The following is a 21951-nucleotide window of genomic DNA, read 5'->3' as shown; positions in this document are numbered from 1 at the left end:
CCATGTAATTATTTCGGGTAAAGCTAGCTGGATGGAGGAACGCAGCCCAGCCCGCCAATCTTATTACAACATATTATTATCCTTCTTAATAGAAATATTTTTCATGTGTGAGATCCTGTCATGTTAATTCATAATGTTTATGAGTTTTGAATGTTCATGAGCAACATATACATGTTATATTAACCACAAGATACAACATCAAGGGTGTTATTGGGATGAATCCTAAGCATTTACATAGTTGCTGAGTAAGTCAGCCTTTACAAAAAGAACTCCTATAGAGTCTCTTTTCTTTTAGTAAGGATGGAAAATGGCGAGTGACATTTGACTTCATCTCATTTAAATTACCATCCTTGCATCTACAAGAGGAAAGAGCAATGTAGCAAACTAGGACCGTGAGCCAAGAAAACAGAATCCAGATGTTTTCAAATTGCTTTTTTTTAAATAAAAAAGTACTAAAAGCAATTTTTAGTTTAACAAAAAAAAAACCTACTTCAGTTACATTAATTACAAGTTGACAAACAGATAAGGAATGCATTAAAATTTTTAATACACTCTCACAGAAAAACATCTTGAACATTGTAATTTCTGTATTTATGACAACTCTTACTGAAACTGGCAAATTAATGAGTATCTGCTATTGCCCTAAAATGGTACTGCACAATGAACTCTCATCTATTTTTCAGTTTGCAAAATCTAGGGTTTTACAGGCTGCCTGTAGAGTCTGCTTGTCAGTTGAATCACTTGCCTTTTCTTTAAGAAAACTGAATAGCACTGGAAAAATAAGAAAATCAAAATTTAGTTTCTCTTATTTTTTATTGTACATTATAAAACTTTCCTTTTGTTTTCTTTCAACTAAACATTCAAAAAAACAAGAAGTAAAGCAGAACCTCCATCCTTAAAATGTTTCAAATTTGAAAAAGAAATCGAGCCATAGTTCTTGCATTAGTGCACGCTATATGGTTTCTATGAACACTTTCTTTCCTGATTGATCCATTCAGTAAAATAATATTGATCATTTGGGATAGTGTGTTGCATCTTTAATGTTTATTTTAATTAGAGCACATGAAAACCAGAATGTTCATTTTGTTTGGAAACAGATTTAAATAATGGAAGGTAAGTGAGGTTTCCACATCATGGCCCAGCAAAGACTTCCAATCCTTCTACTCCCAGCTATGAACAGAAAAACTTGGTCAAGCCCACATTTTTGAAGGCAGGTAGGACTAAGTTGAAGGTCCATGAATAGCTGTCTCTTGGTTCCAGCCCTCTATTCTGCTCTAAGGTAATAATCAGAAACTCTGGAAATTACTACACATATTCCAGATTCCCTTCATTGCCGAATTCCCATTAAGCTTTATCAACGGGAGTACTGGCTGAAGGTTTAATGAATACTTTCAGCATCCTCTGGTGGGCTGTGGATGACAACATCAATGCTTATCCTACTTATTTGTAAATTCTCTCAGCACCCTCAGAACCATTTCCACTGAGCCCCTTCAGAACTGTCAGACGAGATCTACAGCAAAGATCTAAGCACACGGCAGCTTGGGCTCCAGTCATACCCACTAACAATATCTCACTGTGTGCTTCTGCTCCCAGATCCAAGACCTCTGAGGCCCTCACCTCTAAAGGTAAGCATCAGCTCTGAATGTGGGGGAGGCTATCTCTCCTGTGACGCCTAGATTCCAGGAATTAACTCTACCCACCTTTCCCCATCATGTTTCTACAAGACAGCTGAGAAAGCCTCTTCATCATCCACCTTTGCAATGCCTGAGCAAATCACACGTTGTATGTCCTTTGAGTGACTTAAGAATGATCAAAATATTTCACATGAAGTCTATCACATCAAGGTCTATTGCCATTCCATTAATAAGAGATTTATTGATAAACATGACCACAGCTACACATCTGCAAGAATATTCTAGAATACACAATTTCTGCTCCCATTCCATTAGCATTTAGTTATATCTTTCTAGGTCAATCAATAAAATGAAATGTTCTCTTCAAATTAATACATTATCTTCAAATGACTGACTTTTGACTTCCTATGCTTTCACCCACTTTTCCTGGGTGGAAAGATGAAGAAAATAAAGTAAGACAAACAATATTACTTTTAAAGAATCTCTAAGTTAACTCCTCAGGGAGTTCCAAAAAGATGTTTCAATTAGTATGACCTCTTTTTCAATAGCAGTCAGAATACAAAATTTTTGACCATACATTCAATTTTCAGTTGTGACGTGGATTGTCACTCAAGTGAAATATAAAAGACAGATACAATCTCTCTGTCCAGGTAAAGAAAAAAAATTCAATATATTTCCAACATTTCCTGACAGATTCAATAGTAAATAAATAGAAGAATGTTATCAAGTCCATAAATCTGATATTAGTTTCTATAACCTTCTGATAAAGTCTGAAACCTCTGAAATTCTTAAGAATGTAAAAGGAACTCACCTGGAACTCAGCTGCCTTCTGCATCCCAGGTTTAACTTTTTCAATTTATAGAGGATATAGAAGCATCTTATTTGTCTTTTTAAATATAATTTTCATTGTATGTTTTGGAGGCTTTTAACATGATCTAATGTGATGCATACAGATAGTAAAGTGGTTATAAAAATGGAACAAATTAATATATACACCATTATATATAGTCATTTTTTGTGACCAAGGCAACTGAAATCTTATTTTTTTTAACCCTCAAATACAAGAAAATTGTGTTAATTATAGTTTTCAAGTTGTGTGGGTCTTCTCTCTCATTTTCTTGAAGGGTTCAATGTGAATATTCCACAGTCCCCATCCCTCTGCTGTGTATACAGAATGTTTCTCAGTATTAAGCAGAGTGGGAAACTGGCTCTGAGAAACGGCAGAGGAGCAGTAAAGTCATAAAGTCAAGATTCCAGACAGATCACTGCCATGTAGGTCTGTCCACAACTTAACCCAAGTGACAAAACCTGACCTTATCATCGGCAAAACCTTTTGTTAAACCTTAGGGACAAGAGGACTACATGCATATTCTGTCCCGAAGATGATGGACACCTCAGTCAAATCTCCCATTGTGAGCTGAAGAGAGAAGAGAAGCCCAATCCATGCACAAGACCTGCATGCCTTTACCAGTGAGCACACCACCCGGTCAGCTCTCACAACGCCACTGGGTGGTGCATCTCATTCTCAAGCTCATCACATCTTCTCAGTATGCAACTGTTAATATTTTTAAACCCAGATGAACAGGTGGGAATCTCAGTTTCTACCATTCTGTGCTAAGGGAAAGCAGACAGGTACTGCTCAAGCATCAGCAGGAACCACTTTCCAAGCTTGAATCAATTGCTTTATTCTTTTTGGGATGGAAATAGTTATATTCTCCCCAAAATTATAAAATAAAATGCTTTGTGAAATGGCTGAGACCATCTATAACTTTGCTTTTCTGTTTACTTTCAAATATTGCTTCAACTCTAAGAGTCTCCCTCAATTACCAGTTGCCGGTTAGATTAGTAGCTTCTGTTGATAGTACTCACTTTAGAGTGATGATCTGATATTATTTTTAAGAAATATTTTAATTTTTTCCAACACTCAGTAAATTTACAATAAAAGTTGCCATATTCTACCTGCACAACAGAGGATTAGTCATGGGAATTACAAACTGGTTGTTCTGTCTTCATCTGTAAATTTGCTAACAGTGCTAACAAAGTGTTCATCCTAAGAAAATAGAGTCTCATTTCAGACATTTAAAAATCCCTCCTGGGGTGGGAGAGATGTTAAAAGCACTAGCTGGTCTTGCAGAGGGCACTCATTCAGTTCCCAGCAACCACATAGTGTTTTACAACCTCCTGTAAATCTAGTTCCACAGAATCCAAAACTTCTTCTGACCTCCATGGGCTCCATACATGCACACAGAGCACAGACATACATATTGGCAAATCACTCAAACATATAAATAAAATAATACTTAAGAAACCAAATACCTCCTGAACTGCCCAGATCCAGTGTGTTACAAAAGGAGTAATGCATGTTGCATCCATTTTCTCTTGATTATAGAATTTTACTGCATTTTACTGCCTCTCTCTCTCTCTCTCTCTCTCTCTCTCTCTCTCTCATGTGTGTGCGCGCCCTGGAGTCCTTATGGTCTGTCACGTAAACTAACCAAGGAGGAAAAGAACCCAATGCATAACATAGTGCTGACTTCTTCTTCATTGGTGCCATGACAAGGGTGACATCTCAGGGTTGTCTTTTTCAACATTCTACTCAGATGCAATAACCCACAGTAATTTTCAAATAACTCACCAAAGTTTAAGTCAATTCTGTTAGGTCTAAACGGAGTTGTTGTTGTTTTTTATTTTATTTTTATCTGCCAAAAAAAGCACTGTCAAAATAAAGAAATTAAAGTTAAATAGAGCTATTTATTATTTACCATAAGTGAAGGAGACACTTAGGCACACTGTATTATCTTTCAAAAAAAATGTTCAACCTTAGGAGATGAATGCACTTCAGATTTAATAGTGCTTGTATTAATGTTAATCAAATCAAGACAAATTGTTATAGTTCATAGCCCCAGTTCCATTCCATTCTTCCCAAAATCTAAACCTACCATTTGATTGATGTGTGTGTGTGTGTTTGAGATGGTGTCTCTCTGTGTAATCTTGGCTGTCCTGCACCTCACTGTGTGCACCATGCTGGCCTAGAATTCACAAAGATACCCCTATGGCTCTGCTAGGATTAAAGGCGTGTACTAGCATGCCCAGTCTGGATTGTGGTTCTTAACACCTAAGCATCAATCAAGTACTACCAAGGCTGAAATTCATGTCTGTCCCTTTGGCCACTTCTCTGGTATCATCTTTTGAATATCCAAATTGAATGTGTGGTGATTTCAAGATTTCCAGTTTATCTTTAGAGAGATATTTTGAGTAACTTATTCCCTCTGTAATTAATAAAATACATTCTAAGAAAAAACAAGGAAGTGAATTTATCTCTGTGACAAGATCTTATAAATTAAATATTAACTGTGGATAAAATTATTCAGAGAATGCAAAGAAAAAGTCCTGAACACACTATCCTACAAAGAGAGAGAGAGACAGAGACAGAGAACTAGTTAACAAATTCAGTAAAGTTGTTGAGTATAAAATCAACGCAAAACTCTTCTATATATGTATAACAAACTATCCAAAAAGGATGAGTGAGATTCTCAAAACCCAATACCACTTACCTTAGAAACTACAAATAAAATAATTAGGTTTAAATTTAACAAACAGTGAAATGCCTTTATAGTGAGAAGTATTAATATTTGTTTAAAACTTTAAGAATACAAATAAATGATAAGACATCTCATATTCATAGATTGAAAGAATTAAAGTATTTAAATGTTCATTCATACTACTCAGAGTTAGATACCAATTTAGTCCAATCTCAATTACAATTCCAAAGTAATTTTTCATAGAAATAGTAAAACAATATTTAAATTTGTAAGACATTTACAAAATGCCACAAGTAGCAAAATCAAAAACCAAAGCAAAGTTGAAAGTATCACAATACCTGACTCAAAACACAAAGTAATTATAAGCAAAACAGCATGCCACTGGTATTTTTTAAAAACTCATCAAGGGATGGAGATGGAATGATAGAAACTTACAAATTTATAGCCAACCGATTTTTGACAAAGGCACCAAGATATACAATACAGAAATGGCATTCAATCAGTGAGTGATGCTGAGGAAATAGGCTATTTATTTTCAGGATAATGGAATTAGAACACTATTTTAGAGCAGGCACAAAAACTCAAAATAAATAATAACTTATATTTAAGACCTGTAATGGTAAACTAATAGACCAAAACATAGGGAGATAACTTTACAATATTGGTCTGAGATTTTTGTGCTTGGCAAATAACTCTCAAAATTCAAGTAATAAAAATAAAAACATAAGAATTGGTTTCCTTTTCATAGCAAAATAAGCATTCAACTGAGTAAAGACACAAACTACACGTTTGCAAAGTATATATCTGAGAGGAGGTTAATATTTGAAATATATAAGGAACATAAACAACCAAAAGCAAGAAAGCAATACAATTAAAGTGGACAAAGCATTTGAGCTGACAGCTCTAAAAAACAACACACATTAGGGCTGGAGAGATGGCTCAGTGGTTAAGAGCAGTGGCTGCTCTCCCAGACGTCCTGAGTTCAGTCTCCAGCAACCACATGGTGGCTCACAACCATCTATAATGAGATCTGGCACCCTTTTCTGTCTGCAGGTATACATGCAGGCAGAACACTGTATACATGATAATTTACAAAAAATATTAATGTCCAACAAGTTCATTTTGTGCCCAGCATCATTGGTTATTAGGGAGATGCAAATTAAATCAAATGGAAAAATCACTCCACAGAATATCTCTTCTTTAAAATAAAGATGATAGACAACAAAGCTTAGAAAGGGTATGGAGAAAAGATCTCGGTGTTTTTTGTTGGAATGTTGGAAAGCATTGTAAAAAACCACATGGACTTTCCTCAAAAAAATAAGAATATTATATGATCCAGCAGTCCTACATCTGAGAATACAGAGGAATTGAAATCAGTTGTGGTCAATAGGATTCTCCCACTCATTTTATTATTGTCCACAAAAATCAAAATATGGAATGCAGTGTCCCTCAGCAGTTGAGCAGGTAAAGAAAGTGTGATACAAACACACTATGGCAAATTACCAGACTTTGAAAAGAATGTAGTTCTGTCACTTGGAACAAGATGGATGAATCTTGAGGACATAAGACTAAATGCCAGTTACAGAAATGCAACTTTCACAAATCTGAATGTCAAATATGGATCAGTAGAACTCAAAGAAATACTTGGGAGCAGTAAAGAGGGGTTGTGAAGTTATTAGCTCAAGGCATGAAAAGTTTCAGCTACGTTTTAAGAAAATGGAATCCATTGATGAATATATTGGGAGAAAAATGAAACACTTTAAAGGACACAATTCACTTAATGGACTAAAGCAGCTTGAGAAAAAAGGGAGAGGGACCCCCCCATTCCAGCAAGAGGAAGACTCTCTGTTCCCTGTACTCCTGCCAGGCAGCAGTTCTCACGAGACCAGTTCCGCGGCCCTGAAAGTCAGGATACTATGTGTCTGATGGGGTCAGGCAAACACTCTGTGCTTTCAGCAACTAAGATGAATGTCAGGTTTTCAGCTGCTACCAAGGACAATGAACAGACTCCGGCCAGAAAGTCTCCATGTGTGACCCTACCCGGGAGAGCTTCAAAAGGCCAGTCTGAGTTCAGGACACCTAAGTTAAAGACCACAGAGAATTCTACTACTGCAGTTGTTACCCCATCCGAGTTGGCAGCTGAAGCAGCACAGACTCCAGGCTCTAGTAAAAAACCGGTCTTTGATCTCCAGGCAAGCTTGTCTCGGCCCCGCAACTACAAGCCACACGAAGGAAAGCTGAAATCTTGGGGGCAATCTAAAGAAAACAGTTCTCTGAAGGAGAGTGTGAGCAGAGTTAGCTTCCACCGGAGAACTTACAAGCAGCCTCACCTCCACACCAGGGAAGAACAACGGAAGAAACACGAGCAAGAACGGAAGGAGAGGAAAGCAAAGGTCCTAAGCGCTCCCAGAAACCCGGTTATGACTAAAGCCCAGTGATCCGCCGATCCCTTGACTCCCAACTTGTTTCTCTTTTGTAAATGTTCATCACCTCCTCTACTCCAGTCGAAAGCTCTCTTTCTACCATAACTTTCGGGCATAATTTGTGGAGTATCTCTTCTCTGTGTGCTATAGCTCTGAAAATACATTCTCACTTGTAAGTTCATAACTAAAGTGGTTTTCACCTATTGTCCTGTACAACTCTGCTTTTTAAGAGACCTGCCCGTGGGGTTCTTGACGTGGGTTTTTCATGCCAAGGTCCTGTAGTTCTAAGAGAGACAGCCCGCGTTCTTTCTGGGCAGAAGCAGTTCGGTCGTGGCAGCAAGCCACGGCGGAAGCTTAGCCGAGTGTGAGAGAGATACAGTCCACAGGGAAGGAGGCTGGAGAGGCCACCTCTGCCTTCACTGTCTGGAAACCAAACAATCCTGTCGATTTGGTTATGGATCACTTTTATCAAGGTAAAAACATGCCTTAGCTTATAGGATCTTGTTCAGATCATTCCATGTAATTGCCAACTGTCACTCATTCTATTTTTAAAACAGAATGCCTTGGCTCTTTCTACTTGTTAATAAAGCCATAGAGCAGAGGGAGTGTGTGCCTCAGTTGTACAGCCTTGTGTACCACACACTGGACCCTGGATTTGACCCTGGTACCAATCTGAGGAACTGAGATTCTCATCAAAAGCAAAACTGGGAATTGCAACTATCCAGGCTCCCATCTCTGTCAGACTTAAGGCTTCCTAGTTGTAAGGAAGAGAGGAGAGCAGCTAAACACAGCCTTGAGTTCTTTGCTCTGCCATGTGAAGATTCCGAGTTGTGTGTAATGCTTATGATTGTCATAAATAAAATGAAATGTGGGTTAAAATTCGGGTCTTCTATACGATTCCATTGGTCGACTTCTCTGTTTTTATGCCAGTACCACACTGTTTTCATCACTGTAGCTCTGTAATAGAGTTTGAAGTCAGGGATGGTAATGCCTCCAGAAGTTCCTTTATTGTATAGGATTGTTTTGGCTATCCTGGGTTTTTTGTTTTTCCATATAAAGTTGATTATTGTCCTCTCAAGATCTGTGAAGAATTTTGATGGGACCTTGATGGGGATTGCATTGAATCTATAAATTGCCTATTTGGGGGGGGGTCAGTTTCCAGAAGTAAGCACCAGGGTATGTAAAGAAAATTCGTGAATGTGGTAGAGACTAGACTTCCTTTCTACCTCTGGGGTAAATAAGGAAGCGCACACTTTCCTGGTGGTAACCTTCTCCGACACTTTAACTTACATAGTCTCTCTTTCTTGACAATCTCTCTTAACATGCAAACATTTCTCTCCTGCACAGTTACATATTTCAATATTCAGTTAGAACATCTCATTTTACATGTCTATGCGTCTTTCTTTTACACAAGTTTTCCTCTACATCTCTTTTCTGTTTTGGGGTTTTTTTTGTTTGTTTGTTTGTTTGTTTGTTTTCCGAGACAGGGTTTCTCTGTGGCTTTGAAGCCTGTCCTGGAACTAGCTCTGTAGACCAGGCTGGTCTCGAACTCACAGAGATCCGCCTGACTCTGCCTCCCGAGTGCTGGGATTAAAGGCGCGCGCCACCATCGCCCGGCTACATCTCTTTTCTATACAGCCTCATTCTCCTTGTCTCCACACATTCCCAAACCTCTGCACAGCCACAGTTACACATCTCATTTACATATCCTCTCGCCGTACAGCACTGTACACAGTTCCTAGGCACAGCTCCTCTATGTAGCAGCCGCTCTTACACACAGCTCTCTCTCTCACACTCACTCACTCACTTCCACACACATACTTCTTTGCCGGGGGCCAGCCTCAGCAGAGAAGTGGGTCTCAAATCTGGGATGTCTGGAAGGCGGAGGGAGGGAGTACACAAACACAGGATTCTGAGGCAGGCTATCAGCTGTGGAGCAAGCTCTTCTTCTTCTTCTTCTTCTTCTTCTTCTTCTTCTTCTTCCTCTTCTTTTTCTCTCTTTCTTCCTCTGTCTCTCTCTTTCTGACATAAGCTTTAAACCTCAGTCTTTATTGTAAATTTTACACAAAGAAAGTGATACTTTTTTCTTGTCACAGGCTAATCATTACATGGGCAAAACAGTTCACAAAAAGTATAAAGATTTTTTAAATCAAAACATCATCATTTATCATCACATTTCCCTAGTTCCCAAGACCCATGCCAGCCACTATATTCTTAACTCTTAGCTAAGTTAATCATAAAAAAATTTCCGAGGCTTCCACCTCAGAGTCAGACTACTTGTAGTTTACAGAAGCATAGTTCAGTGGGTTTTACTTCACTATCGTACCTTTCCCATTGTTGTTCCCCACTATTCCAATTTTGATTTATAAGGTCATAGGCAGTCTGCCCCAGAGACCTGGGTTCTTCAGAAACTTTATTCATCATAGGCAAGTTCCTTTCTGTTTCAGTATAATTCTTTTGCCAAGTTTTATAATCAGGCAAAGAACAATTTCTGCATTTTCCCAAATTGCTCCAATTCTTTCATCAGTCAGGTTTTTTCCATAAAAAAAAAAAAACATGTTTTATAGCTTTAATGCCTGCCTGCTCTGTCAGATCAAAAAGACTCATATTATCATACAGCATCCATATTTTCAGAAGCCACTGGTGTGGACGGAGAAAAAGAGCATGAACAACAAGTGCACTGGTAGAACTGCTATAACCAGGATCATCTGTGACATTGCCAAATGCGTATGCAGTATGCAGACACCATAGAAGCGGCACCCGGGACATGTGGGTTATTTCTCCTTGATCCTCAAGTAACACACTCATTTAGCTTCCAGTGGGATGCCTGGGGGGAATTGCTTCTGGCATCTCGGGAGCCACAGGTGGAGGGGACTATGCTTTGCCTTCTCCGGCACTTCTATGTCAGTCACTCAGCCTTTACTCACTCCTCCACTCTCCCACAGCAGCCACTGCCAGTGTCCCCTCTGACTCTTCCTTCTCTGCTCTGCCTCTCTGCTCTCTTGCCTCTTGCCCTTTGCTCTCTGCCCGCTTCCATCTCTGCCCTCTGCTGCCTCTGCCTTCTTGCTCTGTGCCTCATTGCCTTCTCCTGTCCTGTCTCTCCTCTAACAGCCAAACCTTGGACAATCATACTCAAAACTTGAGTCACGCAGTTTCTCTCAGGCTAGAAATGTCGCAATGACCCATGCACATAGCTCTAACTTGGTGAGGGTATTTAGACAGAAAATGGCATTGAAAATCAAGACTTAACAATAACAATTTGTTAGAAGGATCTTGAGTGGTAAGGAATATATGCAGACTAAAGTTGCTTCAAACACTGGCTTTGAATCAGGAAACAATACCTGGGGAAATGTCCTTGTGCATGTGTCTCTAGGGGCAACCAATCTGCTTTGAATCTGATGAGGTCTTGGCTAAATGTGTAAAAGACTGTCCTTGTAGCTCAGAATTCTCCTGTCAGGAAGAGTTATGGAAAATATCCTAGCTTTATTTCTGTTCATCAATATTATATAACAAGTAGAATCACCATCTAGATCATGCACAGATGTATTTGTGCTCAACAGATGGAATATGCATGAGATAATCCCGCAAGCAGTGGGAATACACCCAAAACTTTTCTTAGGGAAGAAATTAAATTCTTAGGGGAGAAATGAAGTGACTCATGAGAGAAGTTACAGACAGGAGCAACTGGTTTCCATGCTCAGCGGCCCCACGGCTTTGCCAGGTAGGGCTCCCCACCAGGGAATCATGTGTCTGATGGGCCACCCTGCTGAACATTAATTGTCACCTTCTGTATACTCCCACGGTGGCCCTCTACAATTAAGTTTCAGATTTTCTTTTAGGGATTTTCTGTGTATGTAAATGTGTTTCTCAGCGTCTGTGTGTGTGTTTCTTATGCTTTTTCTTTGGGTCTTATTTTTGTTTTGCCCTTTTTTGATTTGGTTTTATTTTTATTAATATTATTATTAGATGCCTGTTTGTCTTTTGATGAGAAGAGAAAGAAAGGGTGTGGATTTGGGTTGGTTGGGAAGTGGGGAGAGAAAATGTAATCCGAATACATTGTATAAAAATCTATTTTCAACTAATAAATGAATACATCTTTAAAAGGTTTAAAATTTTTTAATGTACCACACCACTGCACAAAGTTGCCAACTATAGATTATATGAGACTCTAGAAAATAAGGAGTCAAGAGCCCAGGCTATTGTCAAGGCTAATTGGTTGCTCTCCAGAAGCTGATGATAAAGCCCTATTGCAGAAGACAAAACCCATACAACTCATCAAACAGAGAAGTTGAGATGGTGCCTACCTAGACCCTTTCTTCTTGTGAACTACTATTCATGGAAGGCACTCTGCACATTACCAAAAAACACCAATCCAGCTACAACTCTTCAGTCTACAATGATTAGTGCCTGTTGGATAAGCTAGGGCAATAGTGGCACAAAGCAGTATCTGGTAGGATTTAAGCCCACTCCACGAGAGGGACTCCATCCCTGACACTGCTCAAATGACCAAGAACCTGAACCCATATAGGCCAGTGTCCTAGAGGAAAACTAAATACAAGTGTTCTACTAAAAGAACATATTGATAAAATGACTCCTAATGACATTCTGGAATACCCACAGATCCATCATCAGAAAAGCCTTCTCCTTCAGTAAATGGGAACAAATACAAGAAACCCACAGCTGGACAATGCCTAAGAGTGACACCAAGGAAACAGGGCCTTCTAAACACAGCAGGAGCATTGCACATATGAACTCCTAGATACTCTGGCAGTGTGTATAGGGCCTCCAGGGGCTGCTTTGCTTTTCTGACCTTCAGGTTGAACTCCAATATCTGTCTCTGGAATTTTATTAATTGTGCTATGTATTTTCTTTTCCTTTAATTAAAGCTTTTAACTTACAGTCCTTTGCATATATATTAAGGCTATTGGTTTTGCGGTTTTTTTTTTTGTCCTTCAAGACAGGGTTTCTCTGTTTAGCTTTGCAGCCTGTCTTCAAACTCACTCTGTAGACCAAGATGGCCTCAAACTTACAAGATTTTGTCTTTTTAGAGGATCCCTGTGTGTTTATATATATGTATCTCTGTGCCTATATGTTTTTCTCATGTTTTTTTCTTTGGCCTATTTTCTTCTGTTTGTTTGATTGATTTATCCTATTCAAGTTTATTTGTTTTATCTTATCTTATTTTACTATTATTCTTTAGATGCCTGCTTGTTTCCTAAAGAAAGTCAGAAAAAGTGTTGATTTAGATAGAAGTGTACAAGTTAGTGGAAAGGAAACCATAATTAGAAAAAAAAACTATTTTCAACAAAAGAAAAATAGATATGGGAAGTGGTGGTGCATGCTTTAATCCCAGTACTTTGGAGGCAGAAGAAGGCAGATCTCTGTGAGTTTGAGGCCAGCCTCATCTCCAGAATGAGTTCCAGGACAAACAGGGATATTACACACAGAAACATGCTGTAAAATGGAAATGGAAAAGAATAAAAAGGCAAGAGACCCCCTCAATGTTGATGAAAAACTTAGGGACAAACAAGAATCAAAGCAAAGCAAAATAAAACAAACAACAAAAAGCCATAAAACAGAAAAAAAATAGGAAGCAAGATAGGAAAACTATCTTTCTATGATTTGGCTCTGTAGTTGACTCCCATGTGAAAGGCTAGAAATCTAGTGATCATGTTATACCTCAAGTCCAAGGCAGATCAGAGGCCAGTCCTATTTTCCTTAATGGAATTTCATGTCTTTCTCTTACAGCTTTCCATTGATTAGACAAGGTCCTGCACATTGTGGAAAATGACAATCCTTCATTCACTTTTAGTGACTTAAATACTAATCTTCTGTAGACAGGTTTTTTTTTTTCATCAGGACCACTAATAAGCTCCCATATAACCATACTAAGACTTATTATTAATTATAAATGCTCAGCCAATTGCTTAGGCTTATTACTAACTAGCTCTTACATCTTAAATTAACCCGTATTTCTTATCTACACTCTTCCATGTGGTGGTATCTTTCTTCAGCAAGGCATGTTCGTCTTGCCTCTCTCCACATCTCCTGATAGCTCGCTGTGACTCTCTTACCTTCTTCTTCCCAGCATTTTCTCAGTTTGGCTCTCCCATGTAACCTCTTTCTTCCTAGCTATAGAATAGTAGCTCTTTTATTAAACCAAGCAGAAGGTGTCTTGGTTAAGACACATTTTCATAGTATACAAAAAATTATTCCATAAAAATTTCCCCTTTCTCTAACTAAAAAGAAAGGTTTGAACTTTAAATTAGTAAAATTATATATAGCAAAAAGTTACCAACTTAAAATTACAGTTATCTAGTCCATTTGTATTTGATAAAATTAGAGAATACATTATATTATCTATCTTATTTTTTTAGTCTAAAGTTTTATACTTAATTTACTTTTATCATAACTAAGGAAAATGTTAAGTCTAATTATTTAGTCTTTGACTCCATCAAAGATTTCAGAAAGGTTTAATGTTCCCTAATGACAGAAACATCTGACCGCCTGGACAGTCACCCAAAGTTCTTCTGTAATGTTGGGTCATTCAACTTTGGCCTATAGGCCTCATATATCTTCTGGATATTTTTTGAAGCGGGGAATTTTGAAGGACTGTCCTACCTTGTCTTAGCAAAGTTTGATTGTCACTTTCTTTTGCATCCTGTTTTGATGTTTGAACAGTATATAGTCAGTAATGAGGCAAGTTTGGACAGTATATAGTCAGCAATTGAGGCAAGGGCAGTTTCTTTGCCCAAATGGCTAGTCTTTGCCATAAAAAACTCCAATGCCCATCATCTCATCTGAAAGACATTGGTGCTGCCAGGAACAAATGTGTCTCATTGTCATTGATGGAGGAAGGTCATTGGCTAATAAAGGAACTGCTTTGGCCCATTTTATTGGTTGGAAGATAGGTGGGAGGAGTAGGCAGAACAGGACGCTGGGAGGAAGAGGAAGTGAGGTCAGAGACTCAAAAGCTCTCCTCTTGGGAGCAGACGCCTGAGAGAGACGCCATGCCCCGCTCCCGGGATGAAGCTCCGACCCAGGATGGACATAGGCTAGAATCTTCCTGGTAAGTGCACCTTGGGGTGCCATACACAAATGATTAGAAATGGGCTAAATTAATATGTGAGAATTAGCCTAGAAGAGAATGGCCCAAGCAGTGTTTAAAAGAATACAGTGTCTGTGTAATTATTTCGGGGCATAAGCTAGCCGGGCAGGCGGCCGGGGTGTTGGGGACGCAGCCCCGCCGCCGCCCTTATGACTTCATATCATGGAAAGCCTTATGATACTAAAACATCTTAAATGTCATATTCTGTAGACCTCTGAAGTCTTTTAAAACCACCTGTATATCTAAAATATATGTCAGTTTACAACCATGAAATCATACCTAACATGACTATAAGTTTGATTATAATAGATACCTATTAACTTGTATTTCTTAATTATATATTACATTTGTAAATGAATTGCACAAACAGAATGGCCAAAACAAGAGTAGAAATATACATACAGTATAAAAAATAACTTTAAATTTATATCAATAAGCATAAATCCGTACCATTGTAAAATATTTAAGATTAATAGTTGCTTTTGGATTAAAGTAGATTCAACAATCTACCCTTTTATCTCATCATTCCTACATTATACCCCCTTTTCTTCTTCAGAAAGAGATCTTTTAATCTAATTTCTTTGTTTAGCTTTTTTTCCTATCTATGACCAAAAATAATTTGTAACCAACCCCACTTAAATGATAAGAAACATCCATAACCCATTGTTTCAGGAGGTGGACATTGTTTTCGCTAGACTGCTTCTTTTTGTCTGGGGGTGCTTGCTGTGGGAGCACCTTCTGCTCCTTCAGCCAATAGCCACTGAAATACCAGCCAACTGAGTGTGGTCTATTTCTCTTTAAAAAAGAACGGCAGCCCTCTGCTCACTCTCTTGCTTCCGGCTATTGCTCCAGCAACTAGACTCCTTTCCTGGCTGTTGTGTAGAATGTATTATGTAAGTTTTTCCCCTAAAATAAATAGCCCTTTGAATCCAAACTGGTGTGGGATTGTTTTGCGCATTATCTGGCACTCAACATGGGGACCAAAGCTGAGAGTATGTATAAATGGAATTGTAATTGTTGGCTTGAGAGACACAGGAGCATATGTGAGTGTCATCACTCCAGAATCTTGGCATCCAAATTGGCCTCTTCAAGAGGCACTTGTTCTATTACTAGAAATTGGAACCATATCTTGAGTTAAACAAAGCATGAGATGGGTTGACTGTATTGGGCCAGAAGGTCAAAGAAGAAAGCTAAGGCCGCCTGTAGCTGATATTGCAATAAATGTATGGGTCTGTGACCTGCTACAGCAATGGAATACCCAGAATAACAATCCTGCAGTCCCAGGAACTCATAATTCTGGAAAGGATGTAATAAGGTACTATGCACAAAGGTCACCAGCCATTCAGGCTGTACAATAACATAAAGCAACTAACAAACCTTTAGAGGTACCAACAGCCCTACCTTTAAAATGGCTAACTGAGAAACCAATATGGGTTAAAAAATGGCCGTTAGCTGAAGATAAATTGCAGGCTTTAGAACAATTGGTACAGGAGCAATTAGATGCTTGACATATTGAGGAGTCAACTAGCCCTTGAAATTCTCCTGTGTTTATTGTAAAAAAGAAATCTGGCAAATGGAGAATGGTGACAGATCTAAGGGCTGTCAACAAAGTAATTCAACCTATTGGCACTCTACAGTCTGGAATTCCTCTGCCTTCTCTGTTACCCAAAAGATGGCCTCTTATAGTTATTGACTTGAAGGATTGCTTCTTCACTATACCTTTACAAGAAAAGGATAGAGAAAAATTTGCCTTCACAGTGCCTACTTATAATAACTCTCAGTTCACTAGGAGATACCAGTGGACTATCCTTCCATAGGGAATGCTCAATAGCCCCAGCCTGTGCAATACTTTGTAAGTCCTCCATTGGAAATAATATGTAAGCAATTCCCTAACTCTATAATTTACCATTACATGGATGACATTTTGCTATCCAATTCAAACATAGATACTTTAGAAAGAATGTTTGATGAAGTAAAGATAATTTTGCCTAAATGGGGATTACAAATTGCTCCTGAAAAGATTCAAAGGGGAGATTCTGTTAATTACCTAGGTTACAGAATAGATTTACAGAAAATTAGGACAGAAAAGGCACAAATTAGGAGAGACTGGTTATGGACTCTTAATAACTTTCAAAGATTGTCAGGAGACTTTCCAGTCTACGACTGACTGTTGGAATAACACCTGATCTAATAATTTATTTAAATAAAACCTTAGATGGTGACAAAGATTTGAATAGTCCCAGAGAATGAACAGCTGAAGCAGACAAGAACTGATGATGGTTGAGGAAAAATTATAGGAAGCACATGTGGATAGGGTGGATCCAAATCTTAGTTGTATTCTAGTCATATTGCCTTCCAGAATTTCTCCTACGAGAATTTTAATGCAGAGGGAAGATACTATTTTAGAATAGATCTTTTTACCACACAAACCAAGTAAAAAATTGAAAACTTATGTAGAAAGGGTCTCTGAATTAATTATAAAAGGGAAACTGAGACTTTGTCAACTAGCAGGTACAGACCCAACAGAAATTATAGTGCCTTTCACTACTGATGAAATAAAAAAGTTATGGGAAGACAATGAACCATGGCAAAGGGCTTGCAGTAATTTTTTGGGAGAAATTAATAGCAACTATCCCCAAAGTGGTGGAATTAACCTTATATAGAGAACTACTTGGATTCTCCCCCAAATTGTACATGATGCTCCAATAACTGGAGCCCATACATCTTATACTGGTGCTAATAAATCAGGGAAGGCAGGTTACAAATCAGATGAATTGAGTAAGGTAGAACAAAGCCCTCATCCTTCTGTACAGAAGGCAGAATTATATGCCATTCTTATTGTGCAAAGGGATTTTAAAGAGCCTCTTAATATAGTTACAGATTCACAATATGCAGAAAGAGTTATCTTGCATATTGAAACAACTAAATTTATACCAGATGATACAGAGTTGACTTCATTGTTTATCCAGGTACAAGACATAGTCAGGAATAGGCTTTGTCCAATGTACATAACACACATCCAGTCCCATATGAGTCTGCCAGGTCCTCTAGCAAAAAGTAATGCAGAAATTGATCTATTATTGATTGGAAGCATGTTACAGGCCTCAGAATTTCTTTAAAAACATCATGTCAATAGCAAAGATTTAAAGAAAGAGTTTTCCATTACATGGCAACAAGCTAAGGAGATTATAAAAAGATGCCCTACTTGCTCTTTCTATAACCAAACACCACTACTACCTTCAGGGACTAACCTGAAGGGTACTCAAACGAATGAAATCTGGCAGATGGATGTGTTCCACTTTGCAGAATTTAGAAAATTAAAATATGTACATCACACCATTCATATTTATTCAAGCTTTCAGTGGGCAACTGCTTTAAGTTCAAAAAAAGCTGACTCAGTAATCACACATTTATTAGAAGTTATGGCCATCATGGGTATACCTACACAAATAAAAACAGATAATGGTCCAGCTTATGTCTCTAGGAAAATTAAATGTTTTTTTGCTTATTATAATTTTAAGCATGTTACAGGTATACCATACAATCCTACAGGTCAAGCAGTCATAGAAAGATCAAATTGAACTATAAAGATTATGTTAAATAAACAGAAAGGGGTGGAAAATACCTCCAGAAATAGATTACATAATGCCTTATTAACCTTGAATTTTCTTAACACTAATGAGAAAGAAACAACAGTGGCAGAAAGACATTGGATAATGGAAAAGTCTGCTGAACTAAATCAACTGGTTTATTTCAATGATGTGCTGACCTCTCAATGGAAGCCAGGAGATGAGCTATGTTGGTGGCAGAAAAACATATAGAATAGGGGCAGGGTTCTTTTCTTATCTCTGCAGGAAAACACTCATCTTTGAAAAAATTCAAGGGAGCCTAGATGTTTGAATACTGACAGATGGAAAAATAACTGCCCAATAGGGACTATCAAGAAGATTGAATAGGTTCTGTAAGTATAAAAATCTAAGATATACTATATTATATTTCTAAATTTATAGAGCTGGTTTTGGAGTTGGACTCTGGCTCAGTCCCTTTCTAATCCTCAACCTGTTGTTAAGAGAAAACCCCAGAGTTTCTGGAGTTTCTGTCTCATGTCAAGAGCCATTATATGGGACAGAAAGAAATATGAGTTTAGAAAACATCTTTGCTTTTCTTCATATCTATCATACTTTTCATTGAATATATCTATCATACCTTTCAGTGAATATATGTATGTCTATATATGTCTATATAATTAATGTTTAAGTTTTCCACAATGAACAATGAGTTTTTCCTGCAGTGACATTTGAAGTTTCGAGGTAGAAGATAGGGCCCCATAACAACAAATCCACTTGGTTGATATGACGTCATGATACTGATAGTGCTACTACAAGTCTTGTTTCGGGTATCAGCTGCACAGACGGTTCCAACTTGGTTAGCTGAAATGGTGCACATCTTGTTCAACATTCTGGCCAGACCTCCACAAAATAATCAGAGGCTATTTGCAATTTTAAAAGACACTGATCTTCAAATTTAACCATCATTTCACTTTCACAGGATCCCCCAGAAAGAACATTAACCCATGACACCTGGAAGTAATTCTAGAGGACGATGTCCCCTCTCCCAGCAAAGTTTGTCCTTGGGTTTAGAATTATTTAGAGGTTGATTATAATTAGCATACGGTTGAGGGTTGGGGGAGGAATTTTATAAGCTCAGGGATCTTTTTGAAAAAAAAGGGAAATTTGGATTATGGGATAATAGATTTGTATTTGTGAGTTATTGTTTAGAGATAATTACATTGGCATAGATTTTTGTATATGGATACAAAGTAAAATTATATTGAATATTGTATGCATGCATGCTTCTACCTCTGTTTAAAGCATTTTTATGTATTGATATATATATGAATATATATATACCATATTGTAGTGTATATTTCTACCTCTGATTAAGATACTTATATATTGTTTATGTATTGATATACATTGTTTACATTTGGAGGCCATTGTCCTTATTTATTGCACAGTTGTTTATTCTCTTAGTCTTTAAGTTAAATAGGTATTAAAAATTGTAGACAAAAAAGAGACAGAGACCCAAATTGGACCACTGGACAGAAATCTCAAGGTCCAAATCAGGAGCAGAAGGAGAGAGAGCATGAGCAAGGAACTTAGGATCGCGAAGGGTGCACCCACACACTGAGACAATGGGGATTTTCTATCGGGAACTCACCAAGGTCAGCTGGCCTGGGTCTGAAAAAGCATGGGATAAAACCAGACTCGCTGAACATAGCGGCCAATGAGGACTACTGAGAACTCAAGAATAATGGCAATGGGTTTTTGATCCTACTGCACGTACTGGCTTTGTGGGAGCCTAGGCAGTTTGGATGCTCACCTTACTAGACCTGGATGAAGGTGGGTGGTCCTTGGACTTCCCACAGGGCAGGGAACCCTGATTGCTCTTCGGGCTGATGAGGGAGGGGGACTTGATTGGGGGAGGGGGAGGGAAATGGGAGGCGGTGGCGGGGAAGAGACAGAAATCTTTAATAAATAAATAAATAAAAAATAAAAAAAGAATTGTAGATCAATAGTCATCTATGTCTGTCATATTTATAGTTAGACTAATAAGGTTCTTTAGATACATAGAAATTATATTCTGTATAAATAATCTTCAACCTCTTCAAAGAGTTGTAAAAAATGGCATTTAATTTAATCTTAGAGTTCTGTGGTAGTGAGACACAATCACTCCTGGCAACACCGATCTATTCCTGAGAGATTGTCGAGCACCAAAGACACTCCACTTGGAGCTTGTCTTCTTCTTGGCAAAACTGGCCTCTGGGCACGGAACTACCTCAACTACTGACAAAATACATAGTATTCGGAAATGGATAAGCAGAACTGTCAAATCTTGCCAAGACAGGGTAAGACGGTTTTGAAATTTTTCTTGCCTGTTAAAAATAATCTGTCAGTTTCTCTAGGCTTCAGCCAAAGTTGGTTGCTTCAACGCTGCAAATGTGACTCTGGGTGATTGTTCAGGTAGCCAGTTGTCTCTGATTTGTTGCATATTTTGGAAGTTGTTTGATTGCACTTCCTAATTATTCAGGTAACATTATTTCCCTGCTCAGATCTTCAATGGAGTTGAAGACTAGATAATTGTAGCTACTTTCCTCTCATAACTTGGCCAAGTTATTTATTATGCAAGACTTAAGCTAGTTAGGATAGGATATTTGTTCTTATTGTATATAATTTTGAAGTAGGTTTAGAACTCTCTTACTTAAACAAAAGGGGTAGGTGCTGCAGGAGCGCCTTATACTCCTTCAGCCAATAGCCGCTGAAATATCAGCCCACTGAGTGTGGTCTATTTCTCTTTAAAAAAGAGGGGCAGCCCTCTGCTCACTCTATTGCTTCTGGCTCTTGCTCTAGCAACTAGACTCCTTTCCTGGCTGTCATGTAGGACATATTCTATAAGTTTTTCCCCCAAAATAAATAGCCCTTTGAATCCAAACTGGTGTGGGATTGTTTCACGCATTAGGTGCTTAAAGTATTTGGGGAATCCTGAGAAAATTTAGGATAATGGTTAAGTCTTGGCTGAAGTGGTTTGTAAGGCTGACCCACCTCAGCTATCAGTCTTGAGCTGTTCTGGATGCAGAACTTGAGGAAACTGCAACAAGAAGCACTCTGAGATGCAGGATCATCTGTGCCATTTGTTTTCATTGGTGTCTGGTCTCCTTGTAAAAATACATAAACTTTTAAAGGTAACATACATATCTATATTAACACAAGTATAGACTGTGTGTGTACACAAGACTGCAAGATGAGGAAATTGTGGTTGGCTCTGGTTTGGTGTGTTTGGAACCTTTTCTTAAGCTTTCTTAAGTTTATGTGAAACTTCATGCCCAAACTTTGCATGCCATGTGTAGGCAAAGTTTTTTGTCAGGGCCACCAACAAGCTCCTAAATAACCATACAGAGACTAATAACAATAAGAAATGCTCAGTCAATAGTTTAGGCTAATAAATAAGTAGTTCTTACATCTTAAATTGACCCATACTTATTATCTATGTTCTGCCACATGACAGTACCTTTTCTCACCATGACATATTCATCTGGCTTCTCTCCATGTCTCCTGGTAACTCTCCATGACTCTGCCCTTCTTCTTTCCAGCATCCTCTGAGTTTGGCTCTCCCACCTAACCTCTTCCTGCCTAGCTATTGGCTAGTCATCTCTTTTATGAAACCAATCAGAAGGCACCTTGGCA

At 38.2% G+C, this 21951-nt stretch overlaps 1 pseudogene; it reads left to right on the top strand.

Annotated features, from left to right (window-relative positions):
• The first annotated feature begins 1106 nt into the window (after positions 1–1106).
• LOC121463251 lies at positions 1107–7614 on the top strand (annotated as a pseudogene).
• Positions 7615–21951: the final 14337 nt, after the last annotated feature.

Source organism: Microtus oregoni, unplaced genomic scaffold, assembly GCF_018167655.1.
Source record: "Microtus oregoni isolate MIOR12 unplaced genomic scaffold, Mior012 000026F_ref0000081, whole genome shotgun sequence".
Classification (NCBI taxonomy): Eukaryota; Metazoa; Chordata; class Mammalia; order Rodentia; family Cricetidae; genus Microtus; species Microtus oregoni.
Note: the sequence above shows the minus strand (reverse complement) of the source record. Positions and strands in the feature narration are given on the sequence as shown.